Source organism: Pinus tabuliformis, chromosome J (assembly GCF_031772625.1).
Source record: "Pinus tabuliformis cultivar Carrire ecotype Pingquan chromosome J, CPIR1, whole genome shotgun sequence".
Classification (NCBI taxonomy): domain Eukaryota; kingdom Viridiplantae; phylum Streptophyta; class Pinopsida; order Pinales; family Pinaceae; genus Pinus; species Pinus tabuliformis.
The window spans coordinates 1,448,084,257-1,448,110,161 of record NC_142295.1 but is presented as its reverse complement, the minus strand read 5'-3'; positions in this window follow the sequence as shown (position 1 = coordinate 1,448,110,161).

The window sequence follows — 25,905 nt, the reverse complement described above, 5'->3', positions numbered from 1 at the left end:
TAGACCACTCCAACCACCTCTTTTTCTCACTGGAAAATAGGGTAGAATTAGTGTTTTTTTCATTCACAAGCATGACACAAGTTAAAATTATGATTTTCAAGGAAATGTGAAGTATATCAATGGTACATGAAAATAGGTTACTAATTTTGATGAATTATGCAATATAGAGTAGATTTACTTCTACAGGTAGATTATCACTTTCTCTTTCATGTAATGTTAGTTAACATCTACAAGTTGAACAAATGGAATTTTCATTTTCATAGTTAAGAATCAGTTTTCAATTGATCTTTCACTATAGTTGAATTCAAGAAATGGTCTCTGAACACCTTGAAATGATGTCATGACTAAGGGTGGCATGAGTAGAATCTAACATACTATGAAAATAACACTATCACCTCTAAGTTTGCTCTGACCTCGAGTTGATAATTTGAGTTGAGGAGCCCCTGGGAGTTGTAACACTCTTGGTGCAATACCAAGGATCACCACTTCACACAATTATCTCTGCAAACATAACACTTTACCAAATAAATGTGATCAGTCTTCCATGAATCAATGTTGTCAGATGAAAACTAATATCAAACTCATTAATATCATTTGTATGAAATTCTTTAGACCATGTGACAAGTAGAGCTCTCATCAAGTCATGAATTCATCTATTGTCATGCAAATAATTTGTCATTAGAAATATCAACCCAAACTTCATCCAAATTTCAATTTATGAATTTATCTGTCAACAAGTAGCCATTTCCCAAGCAGTATCATCATAATATAAGTAACTAGATGTAAATTCATACACCAGGAACAAGTTATGCATGTACCATCCATTCATTGTTAGATTACTGCATACTGAATCAAACCTATCAAACTTCAACCATTATGCTAAGATCAATGAGGTCAAAACAAAACCATTATAAATATTAGTTATTGGAGGTCATTATGCCCATATATCATTGTCATCAAGGAAAATCATCAATCGTCAAGTCAAATTATGAGTCATCAGGTCAAATCCAAGATTCATTATCATAGTGAGATCTATAGTCTAGGACATATCTCATTCATCAAGTCAAAGTTCTAAGTCATTTTTAGACATCATGTCAAAACTCAAAACACTTCTTATCTATATTAAAGAACCAAATCATGTATATATGCATGACATATCTATATGCATGTCCCAGTCACCTGAAAATACAAGTTTGGTCTATATATTCATATTATAGTTAACTTTCAAACATTCCTTCTCACATATATTTCTGTTGTCTTCTCCACATATATATGAATTTCATCCTTCAGTTTTACTTCTAATTTCATTCTCAAAATTTCATTTTTGTGTCCTATAGGCATAGTCACACCCATGGACCTTCCATTGTGTAGTTGGGCGATTACAATCACACCCTTCAGGATGTTATGCAAGTGACTGTGGCTTCCAAACTACCAAACCATAGCCCAGAACTGTTTGAGTGCCTTGGTCACACCCTTGAGCTTGCTTGCATGCAACTAGGAGGCTCCAGTCACACCTATAGGCTTTCTTCCATGTGACTAAGGATCAGAGTAAGAGAAAAATATCTCTCCTCATATCAAAACTTTGTTGTAGATAAAAAATGATATATTTTTTTATATTCATTCCCATAAATCACACTTCAATAGTAAAGAATATATAATGCAAATGAAAACATGGGAAGGGATCTTATGGGTAGGTTCTCCCTCTGAATGGGAATCCTCTCTAGTCATCTTCATTCCTACCATGAACCTGTCTATAATGCTATCATGCATCAACAAATATGTTAGATCATAAAATCATACCATATCACATATTCATCATGGCTATATTATTTAATGATGAACTACTCCATCATGACATCATGACATCAATATTTCATCAAGGGTTATGGTCAAAGAGATAATAGGAGCAGACTTCAAGAATCATGATCACACGCATTACTTCTTTGTCACATAATTCAATCCATTAAGTTAGGGAATTAAAATTTTCCATATGCCACAATCACTAAGAACATCAAAACATAATCATGGCCAACAAGAGATCCTAAATATCAATCTCATTGTTAAACTTCTGTTGTCATGGCTACCATGTTTTCACAAACAAATAGTGTCAAGTTACCATCTACTAGAATCAAGGTGCTAACCTTCTTTATGGGGTCAAGATATCAAAAAATTATATATGTTAAGCAAACATCAAGTATACGACTATATCGAAGATCAAAATTAAGTAGCCTCGTAGAATCAAGAAGTTCATTATCTCTAGAAGGTAAGATACTTGTTCAATATCAAGTTGACAATTTCATCAAGAATCCAATTCACTTTCATATGCATGCATGAACCATTTGAGAAGGAGATATTCTCAACATACCCGAGGGCTTGATAATATTACAGCCAAAACATAGCATTGAAACAATATACCATACATACCTTGTAGTATTCAAATACCTATGCACCTTTTCATTTGACATAGGCATCTTGTAGCACTTAGTGATCTTTTCATGAGGTGCCTCTTTAACTTTTCCATCTCTCTTGCATCTCAAATGATCCTCAACAAGGATCCTCTTATTACATCTCATCAAGGATGTTAGAAAAATCCAAATACTCAAATATACATGCAGGTAGTATAATTAATGATAAAAACAATAATCATATCTATAAGTCTAGAAAAGAGTAAAGACAACAAGGAGTATCATAAGTCAAGAAATAATTATCTTCAATGAGAGGTGATCCTTTCTCTCTTGGACCAACCTTCAAGAGCCATCAATGTCCATTGCCTACATAGCAATGTTGGCTTCAATCAAGTTTATTAACGAACATGCCTACGAGCGACTATCCCATCTAGGGCTTCATCAAATTTGTCACAAGTTCTTGAACATCTTTACTTTGACCATGTTATGGTTTATAGATTTCATATCTCAAATCTTCACCATAAACAACGGTTTCTCTCAAACACTAACCTCATAATATCCATCAAACCCTAATACACAAATTTCCTAAGATTTTTTCAAACACTAGAATTCTTTTAGGTCTCATCCATCTTCTATTGATTCCATCATAGGTGTCTCCATGGGGGTGATCTCCACAACCTTTCTTTAGCCCAACTTTGATTCCATGTTAATTTTTCATAGGGTTGTATTGTTCTTTGCTTTGATAATTTCATTTCTTCATTAACACATTAAGTTCACCCCATTAAAATTATTCATATTTACATCATCATGCGTCATCACATGCAACTATGTAGATAGAAAAATATCATCATCATCATTAGTGCGACGGAACATAATGGAACAATAGAAGAAAAACATGCACACATAGAGGCACCAGGATTGGTCGGAGAACAGGACAAAACCAACTATGGGGAAAACCATTTCAACTTCTTCTTCGTAGTAGATCATCATCAAAAGAGAGTACAATGATCCATATCTTCATCTATGCAACTAACTAGAAAAACAACTACAACATCCTTGAAATGAAGCCAATAATGTATATACTCAAAACCCTAATTCTAAAGTCTGTAATGAACTGTCACTGTTTGCGTTCAACTACGAAACTCTACATTCACTAAATGAAATATTCAAACAACTGATATTTCATCTTTTAGGTCCTGGTCACAAGGAGGAGGAGATATGTGTAGCAAATATATCTTTCCAAGTCATGCCCCTTAAGGCTGACATGCGAGCGACTAGGGTTAGATCTCGACTGTGGAAACCCTAAGCCACTAGTCACATGGATGGAGAGTGTTACATGTGATTGGAAGCCTCTAGTTGCATGGTTGAGATTTTATGCAAGTGACTGGGATTGAATTCGTTTTGTGTTGTGCCTATGACTAGGGCCCAAAACCCTAAATCAAAGATGTGAGCTTCAGACCTTGCAATTTCACCTTAGAGTGAACTTGTTCCTCAGCGGACAAGCCTCAAACTTGTATGAACCAAAAAGCAAGATAGAAGAGTGTCTAATAATTTTTTCTAAATGAGGTATAGTGAACTTGTATTTATAACCTTTCAAGGTTGTCAAATTTTCTTTAGGGCCAACCTTATCGAATATGCACATGTGGATTTCTCTTCATAATTACACTTTCCCTTATCTGATTTGAGTCATATTTAGGTCGATTTTGTTCCTATAGAAAAGACGAATTAAATGAAATTATTATATCCATCAGGTGACATATCCAAAGTGTAATTTGACCACAGTTTCATATTTTTGACAGAAACAACTGTGATGTTAGTTATTATTTGATCTCTAATAGGTTAATCAAGTGTTTTTGATCCACCATAAGTTGCAATGATTGAATATTTTTCAGATTGGGTGTGCTCTTTACTATTTTTTTCACTTTATGATTGTTTGAGGTTTATTGGAGATTATTTTGTAACAATTTTTTGTCATAAACTCAATTGAATTTCATTACATTCCATGGAAGGGAGACAACAATAAGAAGTATCAATAATTTCTAGAAGTTATATGGGTCTATAATTTGGATTTGTATTAAGTTGTGCTGGTAATTATGGTCGCAATGGTGGTGGAGTATTTGAAGGTAACTAGAGTGGTAGTTGTGACTGAGGCAAGACTCCTAATGATTGATTAATAGCACCAAAGGGGCATTGACAATTCTAGGGCCATACTAGCCCTTGAGAATAAGATTCTCCCATTAAGGAGGATATGAAAAATATTGTGGGTTTTTCCAAAGTGGCCCAAAACTCTATTGATTCTATCATGAAGTTCCAAAGAATGGTTGATTTGGAAAAAATGGTGAAGATTATTGTTGAGTGTGCCAAGATATGCGAGGAAACTATTGACTTTTCCATGGTTACCCAAAATATTGATGTTGGTTATATTGACTAGAGAAAAACATAGAAGGGACTTGGGTCATACCTAGAGGGTGACACTGCCATTATCATAGTTGAGCCACCAAATATGTTGGTTCATGTTCCTCCTCATATTCCTTAAAAACATATTTTAATCCTGGAAGTGATGGAAAACAATCAATCGAATGTTCCTTTGCACATATAGCAAAAACTTTGATTGCATCCACTAGACATTCTTTACAATTATGCTTCCATCGACAACGAGAACAAAAAGACTACATCGCTTGTTATGTTTCTACCTACTTTTGTTTCACTTATAAAATGTCAAACTATGTAGTCAATGTGCTAAATATATTAGTTTTAAAATATTGTAACAGATTACCAATGTCTACATAAGTGACTCCTCTACCTGTAGCCTTGTTAGTCCTGCTTAGAGGATCATGTATGGCATGTTTTCCTTTTGTTCTTCCACGGGAACACCTGATAGACAATTTGATATTATCATCATAACCTTCTTGATAAATATCCCCTTTCCCCATTCGATTGAGTGTCTCCATGCATTCATCCTTCATTCCTCCAATTAAGGAAGTTTTTAATACTTCTTTTGGAAGATTAATATAATGTGACCTTTGCATATTATATTGAAACATCTTTATATATTCTTCTAAAGTTTCATCTTATTTATAATACATTTTAAATACCTCTTGTTTTATATTCTTAGATCAACAATAATCCTAGTATTTAGTAAGAAACACATTTCTCATTCCATCCCATGAGTTAATAGTACCACCTCCTAATCCCATCAATGGCCGTAGAGATGCTCTCTTCAAGGTAAAAGGAAAAAAAATAATTTTTGGGATTAATGGCATAATCATATCATCAAAGAAAAACAAAAAATTCAAACAAAAATGCATCTAGGTCTTCTGAGGCTAACCCATGAAAATCGGGAAGCCCTTGGATGGGAATCATTTTCATGGGTGCCTTATCATGTGGATCAATAATAGGAAATTCTATTGTTGAAGGATGAGTTCCTATCACATGTCCCTCCATTTGATAAAAAATTATGCCAATAACCCTTAGGAATTCTAAAATTAGGGGGTACTATCTGAAAAGGGACAGTGTGGTGACAATACTCTAAACCCTATCTAGGTCTTTTGACACTACTCAAGTTAAGAATTTTGATTCCTTCCATCACAATCGGTGTTGCAGGAGGCTCTTATTCAAAAGTTTGAAAGTGTGAGTCACACATTTCACCTCTTCCTTCTTTTAAATTACAAGAGTGCCCCTCACTCTTGTTAAGAGGATCAATATGTTCGTTTGATGAGACTTGAAAACTCTTCCTAGATCCCATAGCTTTATCTTGAATCTTAGCTTCACCTGCAACAAAAGATTTTGCTAAAGGAGGGGAGCTAATAGTAGAGCCCTTCCTGGATAATGATCGAGGACCTACCGAAGCTTGAGACTCAAATTTTTGAATGATTTAATATACAAAGGTCGATTATCCAAGGTAGACTAGACCCTAGTTTTTAGACGCAGGTAGAGCTTGCTATACCCAGAATCTTTACCCTCATGTGCATATCAGCCTATGGATTCATCATAACCGCCTAATAAACTTCACACTAGGCAATTTCAAGTTCTTTCCATTTGCGGAAGCTATCTAACCCATTTATGGTTTAAAAAAAATTCCAACCAAAGCTTGGAAACACATGCACCTTTTCATTAACATTCAAATGATCACCAATATTATATTAACAAAATATGATCTCCTCATTTCCATCACCAACATTCACATTGGTTTTTAACACAATCAAATTTCAACAACAAGTGTGCCTTGGTTTTTTCCAACAACTTAACATTATTGAACCAAACATCAAATATATATAAGTGCGCCCTTTCCATTCTGCTTACTAGTTTTTAAAATTGAATGTCAGAATTTCATTCTTATCCAATGCTCCATCACTTGTCAACAATATCTCTGCGCAAGCAATCTTCTCCATCCTATTACATTCAACATCATTCCCACACTTCTGCAAACAGTTTTCTGCTATTGCAACCAATTCATATAAATTGAATTTCTTTTCAAAGCTGAATACTAACACCACATACCTTCCATTCAACAATGTTCTGCAACTGAATATTTTGACTGGGTTTTAAAACCATTGACACTATTTCAAAGTTGGATCATCATGTTGTCCACGTTTCTCTGCAATTAGATTGATCCACATCGTCTGGCAGTCACTGCGCCTTAGTTATTATCTGTATAACTTCTATTCATTTTATCTTTAAATGTCTGCTTTTCATTTGCCCCAACGTTTGTTTACCTTTCATTCCATGCTATCAAATTCAGTGTTTTATCAACTCTGCAAACACTGTAATTCATGTAGAAATTTTGAATAATTTAACACATATTCAGAGAGATTATCCTGATCATACAATTATAAGCAGAACATGTATAATACATAATCTCCTCTACATTGATCATCAATTTACAGAAGTAGAAACATTCACAGGCACACATAGAAGCATCAATCAAACTCATAAACACAGTATGTATCCCGGGGAAAGCATCTTGCTAAAAACCCCAACTCTCTGTATATTATATTGATTGAATCATGTAACATTACAAAGTACAATGCTTATCACAAGCAATCCAGTACCAGCTCCACCTGTTACACACAATACAGCTCAGATCTGATCTCCAAATCTATTCCACTACTTGCCTGCCTCCACTGCTCAATACCTGCTCAAGAACTGATGAGAATGGCTTCCCAAACTCGTATTTCACCTCAAAATAATCACTCACACTTTGTTGGACGTGATCAAAGGCTACAATACTGGGAAAATACATGAGCAAACTCATTGGCATACTCAATCCCTTGATTGTGCAAGATCTGGTGCACAACTATAGTCACAACTGATAGCAATCTAATTCTCTACCACCTGTCCCTGTTGAACTGAACATGCACTGACATGCAATTGAGTTAACTGATGTATTCTATAGTTGCATTATGAGTTAATAACTTGTGAATTAATTAATAACTAATTCACCCAACTCATCTCTAGTCTATTGATCAGTTAGACTAAATACAACTAGTTTAACAAAGCTAAACTGAACACAACTCCATCAACTGTACCTCCAGTCCACTAAACTCAATTCACTTGAGTTCTAAATGAAGTCATGCATGCAACAACTCAACTGACTCATAAGAAAAGCGTATTTACTTCTGACAGCTGCATGTCACCACCTCTGTAGCTCAAACTGAAGTGCTCCAAGAGAATAAGATAGAGTTTATAGTCCAAATATTATTATGAGACAATAATATTTGACTTTTCTATTTTTGACAACCAGTCTAAAAATAGACTTTGATCACTCACACTGTGATCACTCACACTTTCATAAAAAATAGAAGTCCATCTATTTTTTTCCAACTTGACCAATCATCCATAAACAACAACCTGCAATCCAATGACATGATCCATATGTCTAAAAATAGACATAGTCTAAAAATGGACTTGCGCCAAAAATAGCCTGCGGGCCCACTTAGTGAAGGCGACTCTTTTCACTAAGCTCCATCATCTTGTTGCACACTTTTCAACAATTCAACTTTTCCAGATCGAATTCTCCAGCCTTGTAATTCAATGAATTTGCTAGCTCGTTGGCTGGTGCTTCCGTTATGCAATTCTGATGTTAATTCAGTGTATACAAAAATGAATTATTGAAACTGATTACCTTCATTTCCGCTCTCTGGTTTTTCTCTGATGAAATCAATTTTAAACCCTTCACAAATTATGATCGATGCTTCGAATTGCCAGGTAGGCTTCTGGCAATTGTTGTGAGTATTATATCTCAATTATATGTTGTAGTTCTTCCTCTCTGATACAACTCCAAACTTCATAGCGCTGGTCGACCAATTGAAAACGATTTGATTCTTCACGTTAACAAAACTCCCTGCGCCCAGATCACAGCTACGACCCACAAGTTATCGACTATTCAAATCTGCGCCAAATCAATGCTACCGCCCTTCGATGAATTACAATTCATTTAACACATTATGCAACAGTGAATTCCATCCATTATTGATGACACTGAATTGAACAAGTTTTTCTCAATAACCAACGACCCTGACAGAACAGAGTTTTTACATAGAGTTCCACACCAAGCTGCAGACTCAATGCATTACCATACACCCTATATGTAGAGATGTAATGCCTTTCATGCATAACAATTTCCACATTGCTGGCGCTCTTCTCTTTACAATTCTATCAATCAAACTACAGGTCGATATTCATAGATATGGATTTAACATTGCCATGTTAAATTTAACCCTTACAAATTCTTTCATTTGACACAAATAAGCTTATGCATGGGTTTGTTCAACATTTAATATCCATTTTTTCAGCTTGGGCGCATAAAGTGATCTTACAATTTCAACAATTACACACTTCCTTTGATCGATCTTTCCAACGATCAATACCTCAATCACATATATACATTTAAGAGGAATACATATCAAGATCAATCAGCCAATGTATATAATCTGAAACACATAAAATTACTTACAACTTTCGTCTTGGCCGGATGTTTGGAATTGATGGCCCTCTACAAACTCGCCACAGGTTTACAGCCTTGGCTGTTCAAGCCTACTCTCAATCACTCTTACACTCCAACTATTCAAGTCTATCTTTCTTCACAAAAACCACTCCTATTTACACACAAATAATGCATTTAATGCACTCAAAATATCTCTCCACCTAATTCTCAACTAATCCGATACATAGAAATCCTAATCCCAAACTTTTCTCTTAAACTATTTCTCTCATATCCTTTTATTTATTAAAAGAATATTTACATAATCCTCACTTCTCATAATTATCTCCTATTTTAATAACAAATTAATTAATAAAATATTAAAATTGTCACACCCCCTTTTATCACATATTTACAAATGAAAAAATGGTCTTGATGCTCCTGCATCAGACTCCCAACATTGAAATTAAACATGATCGCTTGATCATGTGTTCGGATCTGTGTATGCCTGGATCCCATATCTTGTGTTGTAACTTTCTACTTGTTGTTGCTTCTTTCTGATATTCTTCTCTAGGTTTCCACACTTTATGTTGCATTGCTCCACTGGCTGTGCTCTCGCAATCTTTTGCTGTCTTTCTTTTGCTACTTCTCCTTTGTTTTATTGTTGCTGGCCTCTTCCAAGATTCTTTCATCATCATCCGCCTCATCAGTTCAATTTCTCTGTCTAACAGACTTTCTCCAGCATCTTCAATAAAACCTGTATTCACAAAACAATTGTTAGAATAAAAACCATAAGGCTTCAGCGCCCCCATAGATGTTACTGTTGTCAGTGTTGCCTCAGCTGTCACCATAAATGTCGCCCCACATGTTGCTCTAGCTGTCACTATGGATGTTGCTACCTCCCAAACTTCCTGTCCCTCTGCAACATTCCTTTGCTCGTCACCTGCAATTTCATCTGCAACTTCTTTCTCTGGTTCAAATGTCTCCAACAAACATTTCAGCATTTCATCAACATGTTGCAAATTAACTCCAGCATAATCTCCATCTTTCTCTTCGACAATCTTCAAAAATTGTCCATCATCATCTTGATTGATTCTGTCAATCAAATCAAGTCCTTCAAACATTGTAGCCTCATCTTCTAACATTGTAGCAGCTCCAAAATTTCGTACACCAGTCTTCTCTTGGCTATACAAACAAGCCAACTCTTTCTTGTCACCCATGGTAAAAAGCCTTTGTATATGAGACTTTATGTTCTCATCTTCTTTCTTCAACTGTTCACCTCCTTCCAAGACAATTCCAAATGATGGACTGTCTTCTACATCACCTGTAAACACAATCAAATTGTCAGCTTCAAAATCACAAGACCCAATGGTCTCACTTGTTGATTCAGTCATCCACAGCTCCAAGTCTTTTTCACGACTTAGAAAATCTTCACTGGCTTTCTCCTCAACTTCCTCTGGCAACACTTCATTATGCTACTCTAAGTTCCTTCCCAACTCCTTTGTCGGCACATCAGTATGCTGATTTTCATTCATCAAGAGACTGTTAGCTAGTCTCTCCTTCTTACCATCATCTGCTCCATGACTGCCATTCATGAAAATTATCTTCCCTTCTTCAGCAAATTATCCTGCACATAAGTCCTCTGTCTCTCCAATTGTCTTCTCTGAAGATCTAATTTCCTATACAACTCAACAATTTCATTAGGAGTAGAACTTGGAAACTTCACACAATTTTCCATACCTTCCCTAGTGTTTGACCAATCATCAGCTGGTCCTTCTCTTTCTGCATCAACATCCTGAGTAGACTCCTTCGTCTTCATCTCCTTTTGAGATCTTTCCATCTCACCATCGATCTGAATGGCCTTCAGATTCAAATCTTCTTGAACAAACTGTAAAGCTTGTTCATCTCCTTGTACTGTATCTGCAAACATACACAACTCATCAATTTTAAAACCACAAGACTTTTCAATCTTGACTGCTTCCTCCAATACTTCCTTCTGAACAAATCTGCATGTGGAATCTTCAAATTCCATCTCTGGCTCAAGAACTCTAAGTCCTTTCTTCAATAAGGCAATCAAAATTTGCCTCAAATTCATCTGCAATGGTTGCGAAATCACTCTCTTTCCCTTCAGTGGAAAGATCCATCCTCTATTATGATTTTCCTACTCTTGCAGCCATTCTTCTAGTACCTACAATTGTACCTTCATTACTGCAATCTCTCTTTCTCGAACTTCTACAGTCATCTCATCTCTGTGTCATTCCTCTGAACCTCTTCTCTGATCCTCCATGATCATCTTCTCCATGAGTTTCTCACTCATCATGAGTTGCACTAGTCTCTGCAACAACAATCTCTCTTGCTGCCACTTACCTCGCCAAGCTCTCCTCACTCAGTATTTTGGTATGTACTTGGTTCACTGCCTCTAGAACCTCTTGAGCATTCCCTTCTGCTCTCTCTAGGATATTTCTTCTACTCACTTTCTTCTTCAAGACACTGCAATTGTCCTCCTTATTCAGCCTTTAGCTGACTACCAGGTTCACTGCCATCATCTTCTCTGCAACCATAAACTGCATTTGGAAATTTCAAATCAGAAAAATCATCTCACCTCTTAAGATCTTGCATGATCTTTTCCTCCCTGCAATCCTGTTCACTTTTGTATTTTGCATATCATATTTAGAAATCTGATCTTCTTTTCAATCATTCATCATATATTCAAAAATTCATTTCAGTTCAACAAACCTTCTGTCCTCATTCGGAAAAACAAATATCTTTTATTTCAACAGAGCCAAGCTCTGATACCAAAATGACGTAGGCAGAGCCTGGTATACCCAGAATCTTTACCCTCATGTGCATATCAGCCTATGGATTCATCATAACCGCCTAATAAACTTCACACTAGGCAATTTCAAGTCCTTTCCATTTGCGGAAGCTATCTCACCCATTTATGGTTTAAAAAAAATTCCAACCAAAGCTTGGAAACACATGCACCTTTTCATTAACATTCAAATGATCACCTATATTAGATTAAAAAAATCTGATCTCCTCATTTCCATCACCAACATTCACATTGGTTTTTAACACAATCAAATTTCAACAAGAAATGCGCCTTGGTTTTTTCCAACAACTTAACATTATTGAACCAAACATCAAATATATATAAGTGCGCCCTTTCCATTCTGCTTACCAGTTTTTAAAATCGAATGTCAGAATTTCATTCTTATCCAACGCTCCATCGCTTGTCAACAATATCTCTGCGCAAGCGATCTTCTCCATCCTATTACATTCAACTTCATTCCCACACTTCTGCAAACAGTTTTCTGCTATTGCAACCAATTCATATAAACTGAATTTCGTTTCGAAGTTGAATACTAACACCACATACCTTCCATTCAACAATGCTCTGCAACTGAATATTTTGACTGGGTTTTAAAACCATTAACACTATTTCAATGTTGGATCATCATGTTGTCCACGTTTCTCTGCAATTAAATTGATCCACACCGTCTGGCAATCATTGTGCCTTAGTTATTGTCTGCATAACTTCTATTCGTTTGATCTTTAAATGTCTGCTTTTCATTTGCCCCAATGTTTGTTTACCTTTCATTCCACGCTGTCAAATTTAGTGTTTTATCAACTCTGCAAATGTTGTAATTCAACTTTGCCAGATCGAATTCTTCAGCCTTGTAATTCAATGAATTTTCTAGCTCGTTGGCTGGTGCTTCTTTTCTGCAATTCCGATGTTAATTGAGTGTATACAAAAATGAATTATTGAAACTGATTACCTTCATTGCCGCTCTCTGGTTTTTTTCTGATGAAATCAATTTTAAACCCTTCACAAATTATGATCGATCTTTCGAATTTCCAGGTAGGCTTCTGGCAATCGTTGTGAGTATTATATCTCAATTATACGCTATAGTTCTTCCTCTCCGATATAGCTCCAAACTTCATAGCGCTGGTCGACCAATTGAAAATGATTTGATTCTTCATGTTAACAAAACTCCCTGCACCCAGATCATAGCTACGACCCACAAGTTATCGACTATTCAATCTGCACCAAATCAATGCTACTGCCCTTCGATGAATTACAATTCATTTAACACATTATGCAACAGCGAATTCCATCCATTATTTATAACACTGAATTGAACAAGTTTTTCTCAATAACCAACAACCCTGACAGAACAGAGTTTTTACATAGAGTTCCACACCAAGCTGCAGACGCAATGCATTACCATACACCCTATATGTAGAGATGTAACACCTTTCATGCATAACAATTTCCACATTGTTGGCGCTCTTCTCTTTACAATTCTATCAATCAAACTACAGGTCGATATTCATAGATATGGATTTAACATTGCCATGTTAAATTTAACCCTTACAAATTCTTTCATTTGACACAAATAAGCTTATGCGTGAGTTTGTTCAACATTTAATATCCATTTTTTCAGCTTGGGCGCATAAAGTGATCTTACAATTTCAACAATTACACACTTCCTTTGATCGATCTTTCCAACGATCAATACCTCAATCACATATATACATTTAACAGGAATACATATCACGATCAATCAACCAATGTATATAATCTGAAACACATAAAATTACTTACAACTTTCGTCTTGGCCGGATATTCGGAATTGATGGCCCTCTACAAACTTACCACAGGCTTACAGCTTTGGCTGTTCAAGCCTGCTCTCAATCACTCTTACACTCCAACTATTCAAGTCTATCTTTCTTCACAAAAACCACTCCTATTTACACACAAATAATGCATTTAATTCACTCAAAATATCTCTCCACCTAATTCTCAACTAATCCCATATATAGAAATCCTAATCCCAAACTTTTCTCTTAAACTATTTCTCTCATATCCTTTTATTTATTAAAAGAATATTTACATAATCCTCACTTCTCATAATTATCTCCTATTTTAATAACAAATTAATTAATAAAATATTAAAATTGTCACACCCCCTTTTATCACATATTTACAAATGAAAAAATAGTCTTGATGCTCCTGCATCATTTTTAGAACTTGTTGAAGAAGATTTTGGATCCATTTCTATACGATTCCTATGTTTAATTTTCTTCCTAGTCATGCATACTAAATGACCTAACACTATCAGCCGAGGGAAAACACCACTACATTTTTCTAGTATGGTGCATGCGTAGGTTCTTACCTTTTGTCTTTAATATCAAACACCCAGGGAATTAGGTATGTAGTTATAAGAAGACATTAATATAGTAGAACACTTTATTTTGACAAACTCCCTAGAAACAATGCCAGATTGTTGGGTTCCAAATTTTTTTAAACTAACAATCAAGTATCAGCGTTAATATCAACCCAACGACTTGTCTTTTTAGCTCGAGGTATTTTACAAAATCTATGCAGAGACCACTAGAGGTTAACACTGGTCCTACAATGATCTATCTTCCAATATAATGATAGAAATCAACATCTGAAATAAATAAGCACTTACTTACTCTACCGAATCAATTCACACTTTAAAAGAATATAATCAACCACACAACAACTGATATTCTAATTAAAAAAAATTTGCACGAATTCAATTCAATTGACAGGTAGAATTTCTCTAATCCCTCATGAAATAATTATATGCCTATTGAAATAATAATCAAACTTTTGAAAACAAATTTGAAATAACAACTATAACTAAGGAAACAACAAATTTTAACTAAGTAAATAACTTAAATAAATGTTGTTATCCAAAAGGAAATAAAACGTGATCCAATACTTCTTTATGCTCTAATTCAACGAAATACAAATAACCATACCAATCGATCTCGTAAGAGCAGATAACTAGAAAATCTACTAAACTAATGATACAAATTAGAGATAGTGCCTCATTTAGCAAGTGGGCCCAAACCACCAGGAGTCAGACCATCTAATAGAAATTCAGATCAATAAAGTCACTAACAAACTGGAATTAATCAAAATAAGATATTCACATTATATTATCTGAATAATTACAACCTAAGATCAGTTGCTATTCTATTTTCAAAATTAAAATGCTTCTTCATTACCCACGCAAGGGAAAACTCCTCCCATTTTTATAATAGAAAACAAGGAAATTATAATAGAAAACATTTCGAATAAGGATCGATATGAGAATCTCAATTCTCAAATCGATATTCTCTAATTAAAATAAATTCAATATCATCTGGTGAAGAATCCAAGAATATTGTCTACAACTAATTTCTTAATCTAAAACCACCCTCAATTGAATCTTCCACGTATGCTCTTCGAATTCCATCAATGTCCAATGAACTTTGGCATGCTCCAATAACCCCGGTTTATAATAAATCATGCAACAAACACTATTGATGCATTTTATAGATAGAATAACTTTATTTAAAATGAGATTATGAGAATTGATGAGGTTTATCAATGGGTAAATTATATGGACATTAATGCTACTCTCCATCTTATTAAAATAAATTTTTCTCACATTTCTTTGCATGTTTTGTTATATTTTGCTTATTGAGAAGGGTAAAGATGAGATGCTAGGTCTTGTGGTCTAATGTGAATTAATTGTAGGTTTTGGAGAAAATTTTGGCAAATTAAAGTGTAGGAACTAAAATTATACGAGCAAGAGGGATTTTAGGAGATTGGATCTCCCTCCTTAACTCCTCACTGACTCGAAGATTCCTCCACCAGATCTCATCAGCTCGAAGTTACAAGTAGCCCAACTATTAAGGTCATTGGCAGCCAAGTCAGTGATAGTTGAAGACCAGTTGATCTCGAGATGGGAGCTCAGCCTCCCTAAATTTAAGGAATTTGTTGGTAGCTTTACTTTCATAAATAAGAAGGCCTAGAGCTATGTTAGGATTCGACTTTTATTGTTGTAGCTAAGAGGCATTTCCTAGCTAAGACATTGTGATTGATGAGTCTTATGTATTTTTGATATTTTAATGAAAATGAGAAGAATTCCCTTGATCGAGCACTTAGTTGACTCAGAGGGTTGAATCTTTTCGGTTAGGGCCCCACCCTACAAGTATAGGTTCCTATTTTTGTACATGTATGCTTAGATTACATTCCTAGTTAGCTGCTAAAGTAATTTTGGTTTTGTTAATCTACAAGTATTTGGGTGATTAATTAGTTTGCTTCCATTTGTGGATAGTTAGATAAGTGGTATCATAGTGGCTGTAAGCACTTCAGAAAATCTTGTGGGAATGGATTTCACCTCATCTTTCTTATAGGATCATGACTTGAGGGTTCTATCCACACAATCCAAAAACATATTTCCTGTTTGATTACTGCATAATCTAGGGTTTCTTGATGATATATCATTGTCTTTCCGTTTCTTAGGATTATTTTCAATTTTCATTTTGATCTCTTATGTTTTTCTATGGTTTCAAAGCACTTCCATTCATGAAATTAGCCATTAGCTAGTAATAAATATGTTTTCCTCCATTCAATGAATCTTTTCCATGTATAGATGAATTTGTGCATAAGTACAGACAAGAGTGTATGTTGTTGCAGGAGCTTCTAATTTGCAGGGAGACCTCATCTCTGTAGGAATTTACAGGGTAAGTTCCTCAGACAGAACACCAAAGGACACCGCTCACACACAAATCATAGATCAATACACCAATATTTTGACGTGGTTAAAACCCTCAAAGAGGGAAACAGTCCAAGGCCTGAGCCAACGCGGCCACTTCAGGCAATTTATTAATAAAAAAATGAAAATTTACATAAGCTTCTCTCATGAACGGTTAACCTACAAATGACCCTCCATGCTGTTTAAATAGATATCATGGACCAATCGGGTGTTAAGCCACCGATCAAGTGTCAGTAATACCGAGGAGAGAATGAACCATCGGATCACTACATACCATGATCGTCAGATTGTAAGTTACAAAATGTACATAGTAAAGAAACACACTTTACCTAACTCTATACTAGACCAAGTTATACTTAAATATTTCCTATGTGTCAGAATATCCTAACATCCCCCCTTAAGAACAACTTGGGATAGGATTGAAGGATTTACAAATATGATACAATAGGAGAAGGAAGGAGGCACTAGAGCCTATCCCCCCTTAGTGACAACTTCCTGAACTCCAACCATAAATCGAAGTTTAGTGAACTTCGCCTCTGTGAGAGCCTTTGTAAAGATGTCTGCAACTTGATCATCTGTTGAACAATATTGGACATCAAGAACATGGTCGTGAATGAGCTTTCCGATGAAATGCATGTGCAGTTCAATGTGTTTGCTGCGCTGATGTTGGACTGGATCTTTGCATAGTTGAATGGCACTTTGATTATCACACCAAAGTGTAGTCGGATGTTGCTGTTGAAAGCCAAACTCTGACAGGATCTGACGAAGCCACAAGGCTTCCTTACTAGATTCTACGGCACCACGATACTCTGCTTCTACTAAAGAAAGATAAATGGCACCTTGTTTTTTGCAAGCCCATGTAATAGGTCCTGAACCAAGAGTGAACACATAACCTGCAGTAAACTTCCAATCATCAGGGTCACCAGCCCAATCGGAGTCAGTGAAACCAACCAATAGAGGAGATGCTTCAGCACTGTAATGAATCCCAAACTGAACTGTACCTCGAACATAACGTAGTATTCTTTTAGCTGCTTTCCAATGACTTTCACGTGGGTTTTGCATAAACTGAGCAACAAGGCCAACAGCAAAGGAAAGGTCAGGACGAGTATGGGTTAGATACAAAAGTTTTCCTACAAGTTGATGGTATAAGGTAGCATCAACTTCAGGAGAAGTACAAGTGATTGAAAGTTTGACTCCAGACTGAAAGGGAGAAGGGGCTGGCTTACAGTCTTCCATGTGAAAATGGCATAGAATATCACAGGCATACTTGGACTGGGAAAGGGAAATACCTTCCTTGGATCGCAAGACTTGGAGACCAAGAAAATAATGTAAGTGTCCTAAGTCTGTCATTTCAAACTTCCTTTTAAGGCTAGACTTCACATGGTTTATAAGATTGGGATCAATACCAGTCAGAATAAGATCATCAACATAAAGAACAAGAATGATAAGAGACTTGCCCACTTTCTTGGTGTAGACAGTAATGTCAGAATGACACCTAGAAAAGCCATTTTCTAAAAGAAAGCTATCCATTTTGGCATACCAAGCTCGAGGAGCTTGCTTGAGACCATAAAGGGATTTCTTAAGCTGACATACAAGGCTGGAGTCTGTTTGTCTAAAGCCAATAGGTTGTTCCATATAGATTTTTCATGCAAGTCCCCATGCAAGAAGGCGGATTTAACATCCATCTGATGGACTTCCAATTTCAAAGAGGCAGCAAGGGAAAGAACAAGGTGGATAGAGTTCATTTTGGCAATAGGGGAGAAGGTTTCAGTGTAGTCAATGCCTTCAACTTGTGAAAAACCCTTAGCAACAAGACGAGCTTTATGTTTATCAACTTTCCCATCTCGTCCATACTTGGTTCTGTAAACCCATTTGCATCTAACAAGTTTTCATCCCTTTGGTAGAGGAACAAGATCCCATGTATCATTTGCCAATAATGAATGATACTCTTCATTCATAGCTTCTTCCCAATCTGGATGGCCTGAAGCTTCTGCAAAGGTGTCAGGATCATAATTCACTGAAGCTTGAGCTAGCAAAGAAGAGGCTCTATCAAACTGAGAACGTGTATGTCACTGATCTGTAGGATCACCGACAAGATCACCTACTGCATCCCGAGTGGCCTCGACCCATTTTGGAAGCTGAGGAGCTGAAGGAGGATCTTGAGAAGGTGGGGGAGGATTTTCATCCTCACTTTCATCATCTGAAGAAGAAATATTTTCAAAAGTATAAGAGATAGGGAGAGGTGGCACATCCGCCGAACTAGGCTCGCAGGCCGATATATTTTCAGCAAACTTTACATCTCTTCTAATGATAACATTTTTGGACTTAAGTGGAATAAGTCTATATCCTTTGACATCTTCAGAATATCCATCAAAAATACATTTTTCACTCTTAGGTTCTAAAGCTTTATGTTTCTCATCTGGAATATGGGCCCATGCTTCACTTCCAAAAACACGAAAGTGACTTACATCTGGTTTGATTGAGCTCCATGCTTCTTCTGGAGTGATATTCTTTAAAACCTTAGCAGGAGTGCGATTTATTATGTAATTTGCACAGTTAATTGCTTCTGCCCAATAATTAAGACTAAGTCCTTTAGATTGAAGCATACCATTAGCCATATCCTTTAAGGTGTGATTCTTCCTTTCAGCTACACCATTTTGTTGTGGAGTATATGGAACAATATGTTGCATTTGAATTCCATTCTCAGTGCAAAAGTTGATGAATTTGTTGTTAACATATTCTCCGCCGTTGTCAGATCTTAGCTTAAGAATTTGATGTCCAGATTGTTTTTCAACAAAGGCCTTAAAGGCCAAGAACATGTTAAATACTTCACTCTTGAGTTTTCAGAAGTATACCCAAGTGCGCTGGAGAAATCATCAATGAATGTTAAGAAATAATTGTAGCCAGAGAATGAAACAACTGGATGTGGACCACATAAATCACTATGCACGAGCTATAAAGGGGCTAAGGCGTGCCAAGAGGCACGTTTTTCAAAACTGTCCTGATGATGTTTTTTGAGTACACATCTGGAACAAACACCATCTCTGCAAGATACCATTGGAAGACCTGTCACCATATTTTCTTTACATAGATTCTGAAGAGAGCGATAGTTTAAGTGACCAAATCGCTCATGCCAAAGTTTGTTCACTTCATCATTATGAGCAACAAATACCGAGGGAAGATTTGATGACCCAAATTTGTGAAACTTATACAACCTTGTAGAATCATCAGCAATGCCAGTAGCTAAAATCTATCTAGGATCTCTTAGGTCCTTAATTACAACATCGTGAGGTGAAAATTCAACAATTTTACCTTCACCTGAATGAGTTATCTGATATATAGATAGAAGGTTGCAGGATAAGGCTGGAACACATAATACATCATTAAACTGATCATTGTCTAGATGAACAGTTCCAGTCCCTACAACACTAAGACATCTATCATCACCAACATATATATTTTTGGTGTTACAATCATTTAAAGAAGAAAACATGGCTTTGTTTTTGGCCATGTGATAAGAAGCTCCAGAATCAATGAGCCACTCATGAGAATGAGAAGAAGAAGATACATTTAGTGCATAGCCAGACCGAGATGCTTGACAACCACATGCAGAAAGTGCCATTCCTGAAGATGAAGTTGAAGTTGAAGAGTGCTCCAAATGGATGTTATGCTTCTTCATTACTGCTTCCAAGGCTTCCATCTTCTTAAAGCATTTGGATTCTAAGTGCCCATCTCAATTACAAAAGTTGCAATGTCTATCAGTCTTCTTCCCTTTGTTTTTATTTGTCTTATCATTTTGTTGAAATGATTTTTCATTTTGAGGCTGAAATTGCTTAGGACCCTTGTTTGGTTTAGGACCATTCTCTTTAGGATACAACTTCTTAGGATTCTTTGGATTTGGTTGCTGTTGGGCGGCTAATGGTTTCTTAGAAGAGTTTCCAAGATTAAGAAGACCAAGGTGTTAGAGTTTTTCTTGTTCTCTTATTAAAGAATCACAAAAAGAATCAAAGGAAGGGGACTTATAGTCTTGTCCTTGAGAAATAAAGGCTTCTCTTGTAGAATGGAAGGTGGAACCAAACACAGAGTAGGCTGGTGCCAACTTAGTAAGAATGGAATAGATAAGGTTACTATCTTCTTTCTTAACCTTAACACCTTCCAAGAGAAGTCTAAGGGTCTTGAACTTGGACAAAAAATCTTCAATGCAAAAAAAAATATTGGGGTCCAATGTAAGCAACTCATTTTCAAGTTGATGGGCTCTAAGTTAATTTTTAATTCCAAAGACTTTAGTAATCTGTTTCATTGCTTCATCAGGAGCATCAAGTTCTGCGATATGGAATCTAATATCTGGAGAAATAGACATCCCTATCAACCCACGTGCTTGGTCTTGCCTATCTTCCCATTTAGCTGCCTTATCTTCATCTTTCGGTTTGGTCTCTTGGCCTGAGGCTATTCTGTAAAGACCTTTACTTCTAAGTAAATCCACAATGTAGGACCACCATTGGAAGTAGTTGGTGCTGTCAAAATAACTTGGCATGGACTTTCCATTTTAACAGAAACTGAAGCTATAGACACTGAAACTAAGTGTTCAAATGGAAATATCTCGAAAAATTAGGCTGTTAAAAAAAAAAACGGTTCTGAAAATGGCTTCCAGATGAAGAATTTATGGCTTTTTGAAGAAAAATTTGATGAAGTCGCCGATGAAGTGCGGAAATGTGCGGAAATGAAAACTCCACCCCCACAAAAAGGAGATTTGAACTCAAGACCTCTACTCTCATAAATTAGCTTTGGACCAACTGAGCTATACAAAAAGTTTGAGAGAGAGGGGGGGGGGGGTTGAAGCTTTGGGTTGCGTGCTTGCTTTGAGAAAGCTATTTTTCCCTACAAAACAAAAAACACAAAACCCAACATGGACATACAAAAAAAACGAACCATGTGGCTCGAAGTTAGCTTTAGCCGGAAACTAAATATTTTCCTCAATTTTTCTGATTTTCCGAGATCACACTAAGGCGCAGCGGAAAAGAGCATACGCATGAGAAAAATCCTTCCTTTTTGTTTTCTGTTCACCCAGATTGCAAAGAGTCACAGGGCAAAGAGCATATGTAGAAAGGAAAGGTATATATTTGGTAATAAAAAAAGCTAAATAAACCGAAACCGAAATAAATAGAGAGAAAATAACTGTAAACTGCAAATAAACACTGTATACCTCCAGATCTTAAAAATGACGCAGCTAGGGCTACCAAAAACCTTTTCGCGTGAAATGAAAGGGGTTCCTCACTAGAACAGATGCTCACAACACAACAGAGCAGTCCTCTCGGCCAGAAAGCAGTCAGAAACAATATATCTAGGAAACAGTAGTCGGATGCATTTCTACCGGCTTCAGATTTGGATCACCAGCGGACGCGGCCCTCAAATAGCTCTGATACCATGTCAGAATTTACAGGGTAAGTTCCTCAGACAGAACACCAAAGGACACTGCTCACACATAGATCACAGATCAATACACCAGCACTTTGACGTGGTTAAAACCCTCAAAGAGGGAAACAGTCCACGACCTAAGCCAACGTGGCCACTTCAGGAAATTTATTAATAAAAGAATGAAAATTTACATAAGCTTCTCTCATGAATGGTTAACCTACAAATGACCCTCCATGCTCTTTAAATAGAGATCATGGACCAATCGGGTGTTAAGCCACGGATCAAGTGTCGGTAATACCAAGGAGAGAATGAACCGTTGGATCACTACATATTGTGACCGTCGGATTGTAAGTTACAAAATGTACATAGTAAAGAAACACACTTTACCTAACTCTATACTAGACCGAGTTATACTTAACTATTTCCTATGTGTCAGAATATCCTAACAATCTCATTCTCCTCATCCAAGTCCTATCCATCCATTCTGCCAAGGTCCACTAAACCTTAAATCTAAATTCTTGTTTTGTAAGCAAAGTTGTCATTTCCATTAAGCAAATCCAACCATCTTGAAGCATCTGACTGAGCCTTGGATATTTTTCACCTCCTCCATGCCTTATTTACCCATTGAAACCCCTTCCCACACTTCATTCTACCTTTCCTATCATCTCCTAAGCCTTCATCTTGTTTCCCATAGTAAAACAGTGCATCTTGTAGTAGAACTAGGACATCTTGTAATAGTACTATAGGAAGCCCTATAGCAGCCTGCTTTAAGCCCGAATTTAGTAAAAAATGTCATTTGATCTTAGATTAGGCCTCCACTTGGCTTCCATACCCTGGAGACTAGTCCATACCTTTCCCTCAATACCTATCTCCCCTTCCAAAGAACAAGTGAAAATTAGCATTTTCATTCATAGAACTAAACATGAAAAAAATCTTTTTCTACAATTTCTAAATTAACACTACATGTAGTAGTCATAATACTCCTTGGATCAGATTCCATGTTCAGTTAGTCTAGATCATCACATGTCATCAACAAGGTTAAGTTAGGTTTCTTTTGCAAGCAAAATGTGTAAATGTGTAGTTAGATGATTTCATGTCACTTTATAAGCATCTTCCAATTCAGTGTTTCGTTCCCTAGAGTAGGCATAATTCCTTTTCTTTCACTAAGGATAATTTTCCATTTTACATTTTGTAGTTAGATTTCTTATAGGCAATAGAAGGTTGGTTTGAAAAAACCTAGTGGTCTATTGCCCCAGTTGAAAAGTGACAATAGTAGACCATTTCATCTACTGTGTATACAACACTGTCACCTCCAAGTTTGTATGAACCTTGGGTTGATGAAGTAAAGTTAGTAGCCCTAGGAGTTGCAACATTCTTGTTTCAATACTGGCTCTCATCAAGAATGATAATAATTCTATTAAAATGTGAACTTCGATAGATGATGAAGCATAAATATAAAGAAGAGGAAAAAAATAGCATCAAAGCTCAAGATTCTAATGGAAATGGATGACAATTACAAGGCTCAACATGCTCCATTTACCATTAAGTTTGGATATAGGTAGCATAGGGAGCTTTTGAGCAATGGTATGAGCCTCAATGCCTTCACCATGATTAAAGGGGATGGGAGGGGGGAGGTGTGGGGGAAGTAGGTCTTATTTCTTAGAAATGGCTTATATGTGTGAAGTGACATTGACATAGTTTTGAACCACCAAACGAAACCTCTTGGTTAGATATATATCTTATGAAAGGGCATTTGGGAACCATTAAAAGGTTTATAGAAATAGGGTTGGTTGTAGCACCTTAAACATGGTTAGGGTTGAAAACTTGGGCCTTATAGCTTAAAGAAGATTCTAGTCATGTAAAGCTAAGAATATCACCTAAAGTATTAATATTTTGATAATTCATTATTAATGTAGATGGTTTGATTGTTTGATAAAGATAAGATAGTGATTTTTTTCCATTGTTGTTATTTATTTATTTCTTTCTTTCCATTTTCATCATTTAGATGCCTTAATTTAGAATGAGATATGAATTTTATAATCAAACAATTTTGGAGATATATACCTTTCCTCCAATATTAGGATGGGAATCACCTTTTGCGATAAACTATGATTAAGCCTGAAAATAAATGAAGCATGATTCATTATATTAACATTCATGAGAATCACATTCACCATTTAAGAGAATTAACAGTCATAGTATATCATATGAAATCCACATCATGCACACAAAAATTAATAAAGACATTGTCATATACACAACTCAAAAATCATATATTTATATTTGAATTGGCCCAATTATCATTTTTCATACAAAATGGAATCTTATTTCCGGCATACATAATGGAAGCTCATACCCAGAAATGAGAGAATGGTAACTAGTGCCCTAGACACAAAATGGCATCTTGTTCTGAAATTTCCACATCATAACTAATGTACATAATGGCTCTCTCAAACACCATTACCACCCTTAGCACTGCTAAGCCCATCTCTAAAATCAATATTCCTCCTATTTGATACAGAGGAACCTCAATAATTCTTTCATCTTGGAATAATATGTTGCTCTAGGATCTAAAAGGGAAACAAAAACATATCAATATTTTCTAATGGTTTCGTCAATTAACACACTAAATACAATTAGAATTCAAATATTAAAAAACTTACCTCATACAAGATAACAAATTGTTGGGGGATTTTCTTCCTCCATGATCCAATTCTCTAAGTAATGCCTCCTTGCAATAATTACAATAATCAATTAACTCGAAAAAATCAAAATCTGTAAAATCAGTTTCAATATGCTCGATAAGATTTCAATGAAATAATTAGTCCCACTTTGAAGATCCAAGGCAGTGGATAATAATGCCCTTCCTAGCTTGGAAGTGGAGCACTTGGATGGAAAATTTATTCTAAGGAAATGATGAAAGATGGGGAGGATGCAATGTTAGCGATTGCAGATGCAAACACTCTAGATGTAGCTATAGTAGATGCAATACTAGTTGTTCCAACAATGGATGCACTGATAAGAGGCGGAGTGCTTAGTTTTCCAACTTTCTTTCAGGCAATAATGGGGTTTGGGGATGATGTAGTTGTGGAAATTGTAGATGCAACCATTGTAGTTGTATTTGAAGTAGACAAAATACTAGATTTTGCAACAATGGATGCATTTGTAATAGGTAGAGTGGTGCATGGTGAATGATTCAGGGATGGAATAAGGGTCTAAAGGAAAGGTACTAGGTGTTGGAGGTGATACATTCCCATCTATTGTACAATATGTCGAAGCACCATAGGGGAGGAAATGGGAATGCTAAGGGCCGGGGGGCACCCAATTGTCAAACTTGGCATGTAATGTGATATAAATGGATTGTGTGAAGGATGGAATTCAATGGGTATATAAGAGGAAGATACTAGGAATTATGGTACCTACATAGACACTTATGATCCATTTGATTAGTACAAAAACAACAAATTGAACTAGAATAATATATCAAATCTCACATTAAAAGTAGGGATAATCTTACATATGCTACCTAATACGAGGTGTTTCACTAATTATAGGTGGAGATGACGACTGAAATTCTTTA